Source organism: Poecilia reticulata, linkage group LG19 (genome assembly GCF_000633615.1).
Source record: "Poecilia reticulata strain Guanapo linkage group LG19, Guppy_female_1.0+MT, whole genome shotgun sequence".
Classification (NCBI taxonomy): Eukaryota; Metazoa; Chordata; class Actinopteri; order Cyprinodontiformes; family Poeciliidae; genus Poecilia; species Poecilia reticulata.
This window is the reverse complement of record NC_024349.1, coordinates 6,059,552-6,071,581: the sequence shown is the minus strand read 5'-3', so window position 1 is coordinate 6,071,581 and position 12,030 is coordinate 6,059,552. Positions and strand designations below refer to the sequence as shown.

General features: G+C 37.7%; 1 protein-coding gene across 2 annotated transcripts in view; it reads right to left on the bottom strand.

Moving 5' to 3' along the window:
- The window catches only part of dnmbp (dynamin binding protein), a 61,930-nt gene extending 50,433 nt beyond the window's left edge, over window positions 1-11,497 (bottom strand). For both annotated transcript variants that reach the window (XM_008436671.2, XM_008436672.2), the window contains exon 1: window positions 11,141-11,497. The gene's annotated coding sequence lies outside the window, so the exon portion shown is untranslated. The remainder of the gene's footprint in view (window positions 1-11,140) is intronic.
- Between the last annotated feature and the right edge of the window lie 533 nt (window positions 11,498-12,030).

Here is a 12,030-nt window from a genome sequence, read left to right as displayed (position 1 = left end):
GATGGAATAAGAAGGGTTTGGTGAATGTGCATATGCAACTGAGGGGTTCGGTACCTCAAAAAAGGTTAAGAACCACTGCAATAAATAAACAACGCTTAGCCTGGTGGGGTCACAAGAAAAGCCTGGTGGCCCGCCAGGCTTACAATACACTGACTGAAATAAAATTATGAAAATGTTTGTAGGTGTATGTACTGGTGATTGTAATCAATATGAAAAAAGTAAGTTAAAAGTTATAAATGTATGCAAACAACCAACCGAACATTGCAATATATCAGACCTGAAGAATCAAACCAGGCAGATATTTATGATTTTAAATAGGCATTTATTTCTACTTTTAGTGGTTGCACAACTGCTGATCCAAATTAAAAGATTGAAAATTATTTTCCACAGTATGAACTGGTGTAAGTTTGACACAACTCTGAGTCATGTCAGCTTTTCAAGCTCAAACAGGCCTAATGAAGAGAGAGACAAAACTTTCTGAATAGTATTCAATCCCATGTGCTGACTCCTGGAGTCTCGACAATACTCTGCTTCATTTTCAGACATCTGGTCATAAACACACACAGGGAGAATCCTCTGGAGCTCGCTGAATGACAGCGGATGATACCGTTTGTTTCTGCCGTCCAGAGCGCTGAGTCCACACAAACGCATTCAGGAAGGCGGACGACACGCGACGGTTCTAGATATCACAAACTGCGGGGCATCTGCTGCAACCCTGCCGCTCGTTCAGTCTGTCAGCAGATATGAATGACGAGGGGCTGAGGGCTGGTTAGAGAGCGGAGCGTGACAAGGCTGCGGCCGGCTGGCAGCTGTCATGTGGGGTGACTTTATGACTGTTTGTTTTTAAAGTCGATGCCACAGAAACTCCCCTCTGACAGCGCGACATAACCAAAACCAGTGTAGATATTACTTTGCATCTTCTTTATGAAGAAATATCTAATCTGGATGAAAACTATACCCAGGAAATTATCAAATATATGCAGGTTGTGCAAAATTAAACATGAAATTCAATTATTCAGGACTCGACTGTCTCCTGGACTTGTACTTATAGCAAAACTACATTTTTTGTCATATTAAGGGTTATCTAATAGGTCAAAAAATAGTAATATTAGTATCTGGTTTTTATTTTTATTGTGGATTTTACACCAAAAACATATGATGTATTATTATCGCCACCCATCAAATATACATCAGACTATGAATTTTATATCAATTAACTAAATAACAAATTAAACTCAATAATTTCCATTTACATGATTTAACGTTTTCCTCTTTTCTCACTTTTTTTGAAGGACAATATTGTTTACAATAATTAATTTTATTTGTTGGTTTTTTGTTTCGTTTTATTTATTTTGGATATTTAAGTTGTCGTCCAGTTCCAGGGTTAAATGTTCATTATAGAATTTAAAGTGTATTGATCTTTAAGAATGTGTGGTTGCATTATTATGCTATTATTCAAAACAGCAATATTATTGTTTATCACAATAATAAAATCTGTTATTGTTGTCGGCATACCCATCGCACGTCTCTATGGAGAATCATGAAAGAGTGGTAAACTTTTCCAGATGTTTTTCGGCTACTGAAATTGCTCCAAAAGCGCATCGACGACTCATCCAGGAGGTCACAAAAGAGCCAAGAAAAAGAATCTAAAACACTTCAGGCCTCCATTGCCTCAGTTAAAGTCAGAGTTCATGATCCAGGAAATAAAAAAGAAACAGAATGGATGGAAATTCCGTGGGAGTTAAAAAGCCAAGAACACAAAGGCCCGTCTTTCTTCAGCGAAAAAACATCTTGATGATCCCCAAGAGTTTTGGGGTGATAGTCTGACTGACAAGTGGAACATTTTGGGGAGTGTGAGCCATGTTACATCTGGTGTAACTCTAACAACATTTCAGAAAAAGGACTGTTTTTGCTGTGTCCTATTGGTCAATCGCACTTTGTTTATGCAGCAGGACAATAATCCAAAGAAACAAATCCAACCTTGAATCAGATGTTCTAACAAAAAAAAATACACTAGGGTTTTGGAGTGACCCAGTTAGTAGATGATTAGGATTGTAGTGTTGTCTTGGTAGCAGAAAGCAACACCAAATGTCTTCACATAACTAAGCAGTAACCTCTTCTCTCACAACTGAGGCATGCATGAACGCCTAGACATGGTGAAATAGGTTTTAACAAACTGATGCACCAATCAGTCAACCAGTAACAGCATGTTTCTTTTGTTGATTAAAAGCATCAAAACTGAGAAGTCTCCCTTTCTTCAGTGATTAAAGTAACAAAAGTTAATGTGATATTAAACTGGGGAACTAAAACAAAGTTCTCACACATTCATCTGCAGGATTTCCCCCAGAGTATTATAAGCCTGGCGGGCCACCAGGCGTTACTTGCCACCCCACCAGGCTAAGAATTGTTTGTTTTAAGTTGGGTTTTTTATATATACACACCAGTAACAGTGACAGTAAAGATGGATTAAGACAGATCTATAGTTGACAGATTAAACTAGGCCAATTGCATCGTCCCTGCACCTGCCTTTTGGCCTAATGCACTATTATTTCTAAATTATGCTTGTGCACCTCCAAATTTTTTCTTATTTTTTCACACAAAGACACATTTGGCCACTGGTGGACTGCCGTAGTGCCCCAACCACCAGGCTTAGCCGCTTTTCTCCCTGGATCTGTACATTTTATAGTCCATCCAAACAAAATTGGAATTGTTCAAAATTGGAATCAGCAGGTTGGACGTCAAACAATGTTGATTTCAACTTCACTGCTCTTAACCAGTAGTGTTAAACTCCTCCGAGTCTCCTGTCCACCAACCTTTCAGCGTTCCCTGACTGAACACTCCTGATGACATGCCAAGTGGTTAATCATTTGAATCAGGTGTAAAGGCAGGAAAATGTCTAAAGCATGCAGGACATTGGGCCCATAGCTGGGGACCACCACTCTGGATAACTAAATCTAGTACTTTTATGTTTCATTAATCTGCATTAAATGGTCTACTGATAAAAGCTAACAAGTGAATTCAACTTTGAAGAGTCCTGGAGGTTTGCATTATTTTCTGGACTCATCATTTCAACATAAGGTGGTTTTGCTTCTGATACAGCCCAGAGTTTATGTTTTCCATTTTACAATCCACTGCTGGATGAAAAGAGAACATCTGGCAAGCTGAGTCAAAAGCTTAAAGACGCCAAACGCTGTTGAAATATTTGGTACAGAGAGGCGTGAATACCACAGTAAGCACAAACAGAGAAGTGGTGAAAGATGAGCAGGATACAAAGGATTTGCACAAACTGGTCCTTGTATTGCGTTTACCAGTTTCATTAGAGTGGAACATGGGCTGGTGCTTTTCTCAGGTGCTCTCCAAGTTCCCCAATTTAGATTTGCTTAAACAATGTGAACACAGTTCCTAAATAGGAATGGTCTGTGTGTACCACCTGGAACATTTGAGATGTTGTGCACCATTAAGCCACTGTCTTTAACAGCTGAGAGGAGGTACTGGAAAGCTGCAGAGGTTGCTGCTGATTGTAGGAAAATCCCTGGGTGGGTTTGTTTAAAGCAACTGGAAACACTCTTTCTTTGGCTCGAGCGGCGCTCTGCATAAATCCACCTCAGTCTTCACATTTTCATTTAGTTTGCATTCCAGCATCTCTGCAGCAGTCTGGGCAGCAAACAGGCATTCCTCAGGCGGAGGAACATTGCCACGCCGCTTTCCGAATCCCGTCTCATCCTGACGTTGTTGCCTTCATGTTCCATAACTTCCCTCTGGTCACATATTCTTCATTCCTTTCCCCCTCTAAAGCATGCACATGTTAAATATCAATGACTTGGACTGTATGACGCACACACACGTGTTTTCAGGAGCCGGGCGGATGGAAAAGCCTTCCTTTTTTTCCCTCTTTTGCATAAACATTTCCACAGAGGGAGAAGGAAACAGCTTGCATGTTTGCTGCAAAAGGGGCCGAGGATGTGTTGCCATAGATACCGTTTGTATGGAATAAGGAGGACCCCAGAGAGGTGCCCAAGGATATGCCGCACCCTTAAAAACACAGCCCAGTCCTAATAGTTTGCATATGAGCTGTTACACAACAGATCTCTCACATGGGATCATATCATGGCTGCAGAAACATCATGAATTCACAGAGAAATGTGGGGAGACCCAGAAAATACAGGAATTCAAACTTTAATACGAGTTAGGGGTGAACTGAGGACAATGTTGAGAGATTTCCAGAGCCCTCTGCTAAAACCTATTTGCTTTATAATTCTATAAAAGTTCTTCTAATGCATTTATGAATCATTTTAGAGGACAAGCCTTGCTATAATCCTCCCCTGCAATAATCTATTCAGGTATTGCCAAAATACTGGAATGCCAATCCCTCAATGGATTATACTGTAATAAGCTACAAAGTGGGAAGAAATGCTGTAATGGGAAAACACGGTTAAACCGCAGAGCTAAGCAATAATATCTTTGGATCAAGAGTGAGTCAGAGAAATGATTCCTCCGACAAGGTTTCCCCCAGAAAGCTTGCTAAGCCTGGTGGTTGGCCACCAGGGCAGTCATTCGTCTAGCGGCCCGTCGAGTTTCTCAGTTAAAAAATGTTTAAAGTTGACAGAAAATTTTAAAATATCACTTGATAATTATGTGTTATTGAAAGATTGGAACACCAACTATAAAGTTGTAAAAAATGCAAAGATTTTAAAAAGACTTAAATAAATAAGCAATGCTAATCCTTGTGGGGCCACAAGTAAAGCCTGGTGGCCCGCCAGGCTGATAATGAACTGGAGGAAACCCTGCTCCGAAAAAATAATAAAATCTAACATCCAAGGTTTTAGAAAAAGCTGCAAAACTTTGAATATCATTGAGATCTCTAGTTCGGAAATGTTTAAAGTATCCATGAAAAATAATATAAAAATTGAAAGTGAAAACTGTTAAAATTCATGTTATTTACTCCAATAGCAATCAAGTAATCTTTATCGGAAAAGTTGATGCTTGCCATATTCAGGGTTCCCCTCAATGTACTACAAGCCTGGCGGGCGACCAGGCTTTACTTGTGTCCCCACCAGGTTAAGCATTGCTTATTTATTTAAGTTTTTCAACAATGGTTTAAGACTTTATGTTCAGATATTCATCTTCCAATAACACATAATTATCAAGTGATATTTTCAAATTTCCTGTCAATTTTTAAAAAAAATTACCAACCACCAGGCTTAGCTCGTTTTCTGGAGGAAACCTTCCATATTTCTGATCATCGTTCAACTTCCAGTGACGTTTTAATCGAGTTTAAAGTGTCTACATTTCCCTTCATGCGTCTTACCAAACACATAATATGTAAATGGTGTGTTTTATCAACACAATAATAAAATGTTACCACTGCCACATTTAGATAAACAAGATTATTTTATGTTTGGAGCACATTTTCAGCAACAAGCCAATTCAAAATGCTTTACGCAGTCAGAAGGAAAAACAAGCAAAAAGCATTAAACAGAAGTGGCGAAGTAAAGGCTAAACCATTACTACAGATTAAAAAACAGACTACAGTTTATGATGTTCCAGTTATTTTAATCAAAAACAGCCTTGATTTAGAGGAAGTCGTTGTTTTGGCTGTTTTGCAGTTTTCTGGAAGTTTGTTCCAGATTAAAGGAGCATAAAAACTGAGTGTTGCTTCGTTTTATAACGTGTTCTCATAACCATGCTGTTCGGTGCTGATGTGGTTGGAAAAAAACTTAAAGTTGGCTGCTTTCAGTGTGAGTGAGGTGATTAAAATGGAGAAGAAACACAAAAGCCATAAAACAATTTTCTGTGAAGACGTTTGTTGTTAATCAAGCAACTTTTTTAAAAAGTAGTGAGCAGAAAATAAAGCTGAATATTTTATAGCAAGGTTGTTCTGCTTTATCATTTTCAGCTTTCAACTTTTGTTTGCTGGAGATTTGGAAACAAATACAAACTTAAAAATCTGAGAGTCAAGATATGCATCTGCATTCAGAAAATAATACACAGATACACCTCTGTTTGCAAGCACTAATGCTACATATGCTAATGGCTAATATAATTTGAACATTTTAACTAAATCCTGCTCTGAAAAAATAAAACAGGTTATCAAACTTTAAAAAATGAGTTAATTTGTTACAAGTAAGCAAATTAACTTTATCCAAGTAAATGTATTCAGTTGTCACCTTAAACAAATGTAAATAAATTAAGTTTGACAAACTTAATTTGACTATATGCTCCATTTTTGCAGTGTGGTTAGCAACAACTGCTCTCACACAAGGTGTGACACTGACTCAGCTCTGCGGCTAAGAATATTTAACACCAGCTAGAAACTCAGGAAAAAAATTAAGTTGACTGCAGGGTTTCCCACAGTGTATAATAAGCCTGGCGGGCCACCAGGTTTTACTTGTGCCCCCACCAGGCTGAGAATTGTTTATTTATTTTAGTTTTTTTAACCATTACCATTGTTTAAGGCTTTATAGTTGGTGGTTAGGTATTAATCTTCCAGTCTTCGAATAATGCATAACTATCAGGCGATATTTTTAAATTTGATGTCAACTTTAAACATATTTTAACTCAAAAACATGGCGGCTGGCTGGACGACTGCCCTAGCGTCCCGAGCACCGGGTTTAGAAAGTTTTCTGGGGGAAACCCTGAACTGTTTTCCTTAATTATAGATCTTGTTCACATTTTATGGGTCAGAGCTTTACAAAACATATAAGTTATAAAACGGGCCACAAAAAAACTGTAATTATTACAGCTTTCTTAAAACAAACCCTTTCAGACGTAATACATAAAACAATATAAATCCGATACTGTCAGTGACATAAATAACATTTGGTGAACTATAAACTATTTTATAATGGCAGAGTGTAAAATGTTTGAAAGTATTGTCATTTATTTATCTAAACACATCTGTTGATTAATGGTACTTGGTTACTAGCTCTCAACTTGTTAGATTTTAATGAAATCAATGTAAACATAACTAATTCAGTTGTCATCTAATTAATGAAAAACAATGCAAGTCTGACAAACAAAAGGCTGAACGGAGAGCAGTTAAAGTACAGTGACATGCATGCACTCAATATTTAGAATAAAAAGTTTTAAAAAATGTTATATATAAACTAATTTTATGAACAACATAAAAATGTCAATTCAGCGAATAGTTTTTCACTACCCGTTTCATGTATTTTCAGTAACTGACATCTTTTTTACTTTAACTGGAACCTTTGTTCAGTATTTCAAGATGAACCATGTCTGTTTAATCTCTGAGTAGCACAAAACAGCACAACTTATCAGATTTATTAAGCAAACAACTATAAGTTGCGAGTGAGACATGTAATGCACACAAAGGTAAACACTGATCTCATATTTCCTCATTACTGAGATATCTGACGCGTTAGCCTTTAATAATTCAGTGTAAGAAATGCATTGAAAACCTTTTTGAGTTGCTGAAGCACAGAGGTGAGGCTGAATCAAACTGTTTTGTGGTAAAACTCAGATGTATAAAGTCTTTAAGCACATTTTTAAAAATATCTCAGGTGACATTAGCTTCTTCCAACAGTTAAATAAACAAAAACAATATTTCTGGCTGGTTGTGTCAGCAAACATTTGAACAACAAACAAAGTCTTATCATGTCTCACTTTGAACATAACTTACATTTTGCATCTAGCAGTGTGTTTTTCTTTGTTTATGTTACACAACACTGTCAGCAAAACCCACATAAATCCTTAAAATTAACAGCCAGGAAACAAACATCTCTCTACTGTTCTCTTCTCCAGCATCCTTTGTGAAGCTAACAGTGTCCCCCAATTTTCTAAACTAAGCAATATTTCTGAAACATTTACTTACATTTTTATACTTATGACATTACTGGGTTTCCCTTACTGTATTATAAGCCTGGCGGGCCACCAGGCTTTACTTGTGCCCCCACCAGGCTAAGCATTACTTATTTATTTATTAAGTCTTCTTAAAATGTTACATGAATTTATAGTTGGTGTTCAGGTGTTAATTCTCCAATTTTTCAATATCACATGATTATCAAGTGATATTTTCAAATTTCCTGTCAACTTTAAATATTTTTTAACTGAAAAACACGACGAGCCACTAGATGAGGCCTGGCGGCTTAGCAAGCCTTAGCAACCACCAGGCGTATTATATGATTATTGTTAGCTTTTTTTTATCAGCTTCAACAATATTTTAATAATTTAATTCAGTTTAGATTTTCCAACATCCAAACATATCTCGCTTTATTCATTCAGGATATTTCTTCGTATTTATTGTAGGATTCTGTTACGCAGCAATGCTGTGACACCAATATTTTTCCTCAATGTTAATTATAGTTTATAAAAAAACAACATAATGGCCTATGCTAGGTGTCAATTCAAGTGTATTAGATCTGCTAATAATGTTATAAGTGCGTAAAAAATGTAAAGTCATCAGGCACTTTATTGGACACACCTTGCTAGTCCTGTGTTGGACTTAATAATCAGTGGCATTTAAATTATGCTTAATTGGTACAAAGTTACAGTTTTTAAGTAAATATTGTTATTGTGTTAAATAACCTCATGTTTGTCTTAATGAGATAAAGCTGGTTAATTAACCCTGCTATCAGCTCATGTGGCAAATTTGCAGTCTGCTACTTATCCTGCTCTAGCTATGTGTATTCTTATCTTAATAACAGCAATAGGTGGTGATCCTTTCATTTCCAAGTCACGAATTTCCAAAAATAGCTGATTTACTTTCTAACAGACAAGAGAAAATAGTGTAGGAATGATGACTACTAGATTAAAGCACAAAGAACGGAAAAGGCATAGCAACTGATTCCTCTAAAATCTTTCCTTCATCTCATTAAAAGGATCGTAAACTATTGGAAAAAATACACGTTTAAAACTGCAACATTTCAAAACCTTGACAATGGCAACCAACCCACACTTATGCTACATCATTGATCAATACTTTTATGTTGTTTACACCAAATTCTGACCCTTCCTTAAACTCCCGCAGCGGAAACCGACTCTCATTGAACCAAGCAATGTTTTTACAATCTGGTAACATTCAGTTTTGGTGAGTTTGTGTGAACTGTAGCCTCAGTTTCCTGTTCTTAGCTGACAGAAGAGGCACCCAGTGTGGTTTTCTGCCACTGAAGCCCATCTGTTTCAAGTTACGGCGTGTTCTGCGTGCAGAAATGGTATTCTGCAAATCTTGGTTATAACAAGTTGGTTAATTAATTAATTTCTTTGATCGCCATCCGTCTGCCAGTCCAAGTTCTCTGCCACTCTGATGCTCAGTTTGAACTTTTGCAAGTTGTCTTCACCGCATTTGAATACTTATTAATGCATTTAGTTAAACATCTGAAATACCAAACTGGTGGCGTGACTTTTCCTGTCTTCTCCACAGTTTTCACTCCATGACGCAATTGTTCATTTATAAGGGAAGGTGGCAAAAACTTAAACTGCTGCTGCGCATGTTACCCAACAGGTCGTTGCTGGGCAACTACAGAGTGAGTGAGTTGCTAGGTAACCAGAGAGTGAGTGAGTTAGTTGATGCCACCAACATTGCCTAGTGAGAGGTTAGGCATCTCCTCTGCCTACATCCCCCAGAATGCTGTGTGGTTCTCACTCAACTTATTAAGACACACACAAAAAAAATAGCGCTGTAGTCCAGTTATTATTTGAACTTCTGAGATGCTAAAGACGGATTATTAGCATGCTAGCATCAGGAAATGTCGGGATGTAAAAAAAAAAAGTAAAAGTAAAAATGCTTTCAGGTACACAAAATCCAAGTCTAGAATAATTGTTTTAAAAAGCAAAACTCAAACAAAAAAAAATTAACAAAACAAAAGGGAACTTGCATAGCAGAGCTACTTCAACATGCTAGCAGTGCAATTCTAGAATAATTAATTTCTTGTTTTACTTCTTGACAAGCATGCTATAAATTATTAAACTAATGTAAATATATGTAATGAATTAACTATAATTAACCAATTTTTAACCACAGCTGGCCCCAAATGATACAAGATCAAAAGAATCAAGAAATCCCTTAACTAGAACTTGTTTGACTATATGAAATAGACTAAGCAATCTAAAAAAACAGACACACAAAATGTCCTGATATAAACAAAATAATTTCTACGGCAGGGCTCCAGCTAACCACAGAGCCGTTTTCCACAAATAGAGAAACAATGATAAGTGATCATCTTCCCAGAAGTGGCTGACCTACCAAAATGTCTCCAACAGCACATTGATGGCTCATCTAAAGTACTACAAACCTCACTTGCCAAAATTCCTCCATAGCAATGTGAAAAACTCCCTGGCAGTTATTACAAATGCTTGATGGGAGTTATTATTAGATTTATAGCTAAATCCTAAAGCAAGCTCCATGGTTGCAGAGAGAGAAACAAGAAGTTCAAACCATCTCTTCCAGCAATCATAATGGGCAGGGATCATATCCCCTACTCCAGCGTCTCAAAAAGATTTAAAGAGAAGCGGCAAAAGTAAATGAGGTGGATTAGCAGTGATTGCAAACAACTGACAGTGTCATCCGGGACATATTACTGTGAAATATTGTCTCTGCTGTCTAGCTATTGAGCTGTTAGCATGTCATGAGACCGACATGCTAACAGCACCATCCACAAATGTCTCAAGACATTTAAATGATAGGAATTATGACATTTCTTTGATGATAAAGTACTTTTAAACTGAATTGAGACTAAACAGTTTCCCACTGCACTGCATCATACTATACACTTCTACTATATAACACTAATTTTGAGAAAAAAATGTATCCCCTGCAACTAGCTGATCTCAACTATAAGGTTTAGGTGTTTGTGGTTAGAGTTTGTGTTAGACTGTGTGTTCACATAATGGAACAACTGACAGCARAGGCCACAGCTGACACCCAGCAGGGTGATTTCTCCGTCTGCAGCATTAGTGTTGTTCACTCCCATTCACCTCACGCCATTGATCCGTCCAACACAGGATGCAGAATAAACTATGTCTGCTGCGCATTTACTTTAGCAGAAGAGGGGGAAAAAACAACGTCAAAATGCCCACCAAGCTGAAGCTGTTCATGTAAAAAGAAAAAAAAAAGAATCACGTCGTTCATCCTGGGTTTGGRTTACGGTTAAATGTATTCAGTTTTAGTAGCTTTTCTTACCTGTGAGTTGTTTCTATGCGCTGTTGAAATACCTGGATCTGGCCGTTAGACCCAGTCAGACTAGATATCCAACTTCTTCTTCAGGCCGGTGATGTGTGAGGAGGTGGTGGTGTTGTGGCAGAGTTGCCTCCCCTCAGCGACACAACTTTTTTCAGCAGCTACACGTCCCCACGGATTGAACCGAGTCGCGTCTCCCTGGACGAACCCAGAGGTCAAGAGAGCATGGTGCCGGTAGAAAGTGGCCCACGGTGCTCCACGGGTGACTGTGGGTCTCCGTACGGGGAGCTGTCATCACGTTTCACACGGGACAAGCCGTTGCGAGCTGTTCTGCGCCTTCCCGTGCCTTCATACAAACAACGCCACCCACATTTACAGAGAAGTGCCCCGCGCATGCCTGAGTAAAAAAAAAAAAAAAAGCACGAGGTTTGTACGAACTCTGTATTACCTAACAAAATAATCTTTTTTGGTATTCACTACATTAATGAAGTATATTTTCTTAATTAATTTATCAAGCTGAGTATGAGTTTGAACTACATTTTTCAGGCGTTTTTAGATTAATACGTGTATATCAACATATAGGCATTTCACCCTTATTTTCTATTGATTTAAAAGCACATTGTTTTCTAAGTTTACCTGCTCACCTGAAGAAATTTGCTGGGTTTCTTGGATTTATTTTTATTTTATTGGATGTACAAATTAACTAATTGCCTTTTTGTCTCTCACACACTACAAGAAACTCACGCACACTCAAAAAAAAACTCACGCACACTCTAAAACATCACGCACACTCAAAAAATACTCAAATTGCGTATACATACTACTAAAATGTCTCACACGCACACACATTTTATCTTTCTCGCACACATACACTGTACTAACAACTCGCACAC